This window comes from Tachyglossus aculeatus, unplaced genomic scaffold (genome assembly GCF_015852505.1).
Source record: "Tachyglossus aculeatus isolate mTacAcu1 unplaced genomic scaffold, mTacAcu1.pri scaffold_161_arrow_ctg1, whole genome shotgun sequence".
NCBI classification, from domain to species: domain Eukaryota; kingdom Metazoa; phylum Chordata; class Mammalia; order Monotremata; family Tachyglossidae; genus Tachyglossus; species Tachyglossus aculeatus.
Genome location: NW_024044884.1, coordinates 373270 through 377191, shown reverse-complemented (window position 1 = coordinate 377191; position 3922 = coordinate 373270). Strand labels below are relative to the sequence as shown.

Here is a 3922-nt window from a genome sequence, read left to right as displayed (position 1 = left end):
GCCCTTCACTGGATGGGCATAATAATAACGATAATAATGATAATGATGGCATTTCTTAAGCGCTTACTATGTGCAAAGCACTGTTCTAAGCACCGGGGAGCTTCCAAGGTGATCAGGTTATCCCACGGGGGGCTCACAGTCTTAATCCCCATTTTACAGATGAAGGAATGGAGGTCCAGAGAAGTGAAGTGACTTGCCCAAAGTCACACAGCTGATAGTTGGTGGAGCCGGGATTTGAACCCATAGCCTCTGACTCCAAAGTCCATGCTCTTTTAACTGAGGCACGCTGCTTCTCTAAGCATCTTGTAAAATTTCCAGAAGGAGGAATTTCATACCAATCCGAATGAACAAAAGTATTGAATTGTGAGAGGGGTATCTGGAAAACACAACTAACATCATTGTTAGTTTTGTTTTATTTAAATATATTAATTTCTCCATTGTAAATTGGATTCAACATTGTAGTAAGTATATTAGCAAATGGCACTAAATGTATGGTGTCCAAAGCCAATAAAGGCAGAAATCATACAAACCATCCTTGGTGGGTAAAAGTAAGATTCAAAGGGGAATGACAATTTTTAAATGCAACTTTGGAATGGGAAGGAGCTTCAAAAAAGGCCCTGGGAAAGTGGAAAAATAAATAACAAGTAGCCAAGATTTCTAATGAAGAAAATGTAATCATTGTAGGGGAATGCCTTCAATGCCTTCATTGTCAGAAAAATCTCATCAAAAAGTAGGAAGGAAATTTTGAGACTCTGGAGCGAGCACCCCTGAAACATTCTTTTCTGTTTTGGGCTCCATGGTTTTAGGAAACTGGTGGTATTGGCTGAGGAAAGAAGAAGATTTGACCGTATGAAAACATAGATTAGAAAAATGTAAGCAGTAGTCCTACTGGGTCACATCAATGGTTCAGTGTTATAATAATCATAATAATAATATTCATAATAATGATAATTCTAAGTATTTACTATGTGCCAAGTACTGTACCAAGTACTCTGTCTCCAACCACGGCAATATGAGTCTTAGAGGAACTGGGCAATTGTTTGCCCTGCTTGATAATCATTCATTCATTCGTTCATTCAATTGTATTTATTGAGCACTTACTGTGTGCAAAGAACTGTACTAAGCACTTGGGAGAGTACAACAGTCATCCCAGTGTTCGTCAATGCCATCAACATCCATCATTTTTTCATCAGCAACGACATTTCCTTTAAAATGAGTCCATGAATTCATATGAAGCCTTCTTGAACCTATTGATGTTTTTGGCCTGTATATCTTATAATGACAACGAATTCCATATGCTTACTACCCAGTGGGAGAAGAAGTGTTTCCTTTTATTCATTTTGAACTTACCACCTTGAAGCTCCAGTGGGTACTTCCTTATTTAGAAGTTGTGGGACATGATGAACATCACTTCTGTATTGTAGTAAAGTTTAATCACAAGCCCACTCAGCCCTCACTATTCCAGACCAAAGAGTTCCAGTCTTTTAATTCTGTTCTCATACTAAAAAACACTGTGTCCTAATGGGACTGGAGTCATGAAACCTGGGTTCTAGTTCCAGCTCTGACAATTGCCTGTTGTGTGACTTTGTTCTGTGCTTCAGTTTCCCCCATGTAAGTTGGGAAAAATAACCTGTCCTCCCCATCTCTTAGGCTGTGAGCCCCATATTGGACAAGGGCTCTTTCAGATTGGATTTATCTTGTATTTAACACAGTGTCAGCAAAGACAAAGTTAGATAATGTTTCAAGGAGAAGGGGGTGGTCTGCAATGTCAAAGGTGGCTGACAGGATGAGGAGGATTAGGATGGAGTAGAAGCTGTAGGATTTGGAAAGAAAGAGGTCATTGGTGGCCTTAGAGAGGGCAGTGTCTGTGGAGTGATTGGTAAGAGAAAGATGGGGTGATAACTGGAAGGAGGTCAAGGGAGGATTTTTTTTTAGGAGAGGGGATACAAGAGCAGTTTGAAAGTAGTGGAGCAGAAGCCATTGGAAGTGAATGGCTGAAGATGGCAGTATATTAAGTAAGTACTTAAGAAGCACCTTTACATTTGAAATGATTTTACCTCCCCATTTTAAAGTCTCCTCTTTTGTACCTTCTCCAGCTCTGAAAGTATTTTCTCTCGGGTATGCCTAAAAATTAAGATGGGGGAAAAGGGAAAGAATCAGTATGGACAAATTAGGAAATAAAAGCAAAGTTGGTATCCTATCACCGGAGTGTGATAGTGTAATTTTTTAAAAAATCTCTCCTGTTGTAAACTCCTTTGCGCAAGAAGTATGTTATTTCATTATTCTGGACTTTCCAACCACATCAAGCAAGTACTCAATAAATACTACTGTGGCTGCTGCTACTACCACTCTTCATTCAGTCATATTTATTGAGCGCTTATTGTGTGCAAAGCACTGTACTACTACAGCTACTACTTTCACAAATGTCTAAAATGTGTAAATATGAAAGAGAGAAAAGGATAAAAAAATGACTCAGTAGATAGCATTTTTATTCAAGGAATGCTTATTCAAAATATTGATGCTAAAAATTCCCAACAATAAGATCTTAAAGAAATAGTGTTGTAATAAAAGTGATGGATGTTCTCTCTTCTGAGAAGCTCAAAACTAGACTGAGAAAAATACAGTGAAATAAACATGAGATAAACAAGAATTCCTTAATGGCTTTGGGAAAATAACAAACCTTCCATATAGATTCTTTCTTTCCAATGGCCCAAAGAGCTTTATGTCTGTTATCTCAAAATTTTCCCTAGGCCCAAGGAGCTTTATGTCTGTTATCTCAAAATTTTCACTAGATAGCTTTGAGACCATTAATGTTCCTGTACCATGTAAGAGGCACACACTATGCTAGATGAAGGTTGAAAAAAGAGTCACAGGATTTTGGGAAATACAATATCTTTTGAATAATAATTATGCTATCTGCAAAGTGCTTTCTATGTGCAATGCACTGTGCCCTGCATTGGTGTAGATACAATACAGTCAGATCAGAGACAGTCTCTGTCCCACATAGGGCTTAAAGGTGATAATTCACTGTGAAGATTCCAGCCCTCAAGGATGCTCTACTAGACTGTAGTCTGAACACTACATGTGCCAACTTGTGTACCAGAACAGACTCGTGTGGGAAGAATGTCCCTCAATTCTTCCATTTTGTTACATCCAAGTCATGCAGTGAAACACACATTTTAGCAAAACCGGGTTATTTAATCAAATGTAAGGTAACGATAGCTCAAGGAGGGATGTTCCCTTTTGAGGTAAATGATCAGGTTGGTCTGGTTTGCGGTTTGAACTCAACCTATTTCTAAATATCGGAAGATTTCCTACATTTTAAAGTAACATCCTTGAGCACAGCACCAGAAACATGTGGTTAGCTGAGCCTGTCAAATAAAATTCTATTGTGCCTGCCTATGTTGAAGCTCAAGATGACCTAGGATTTTCAAGCTGCGGTCTTCATGCTTAAACTGCGTAGCAGTAATGTTTTAAACAAGCCCTGGTTGATGTCATCTAGCTTCCAGATATTTTCTCAAGCATTTCAAGATGGGGTTGAAACTGTGTTTATTTTCTTTTGCGCACACAAACCAATCATATTTCTGATTTTGTGTTATCTGCCACCAATTTGTCTAGTTTTTATATTGGATTTCATTCCTATCTTCCTTTCCATTTTGAAGCAACAATTTCTTCCTTGCCATTTGGCTTGTTTTGCCCTTTATTAAGCTCTAAAAGTGCAGAGTTCTGTTCTGCAAGGAGGGAAGTAATATAACAGATGATACAGACATAATATAGGGGCTCTGCAGTGCTCTGCACACAGTAAGCACTCTGTAAATACCATTGCTTGATTGATGGATCAGCAACCATCTTTACCTGTTCTCCTGATGTATAAGTGAGAAATATGGGTCATTACCTTTTGGGAAACAGGGATCCTACTTAT

General features: G+C 38.4%; 1 long non-coding RNA gene across 1 annotated transcript; it reads right to left on the bottom strand.

Annotated features, from left to right (window-relative positions):
* Nucleotides 1-654: 654 nt before the first annotated feature.
* Nucleotides 655-2239, bottom strand: LOC119923238. The gene is made up of 2 exons (XR_005448800.1): nt 2058-2239; nt 655-823 (listed from the first exon to the last, which is right to left on the bottom strand). It is a non-coding gene; the product is annotated as an uncharacterized LOC119923238 (long non-coding RNA).
* Nucleotides 2240-3922: the final 1683 nt, after the last annotated feature.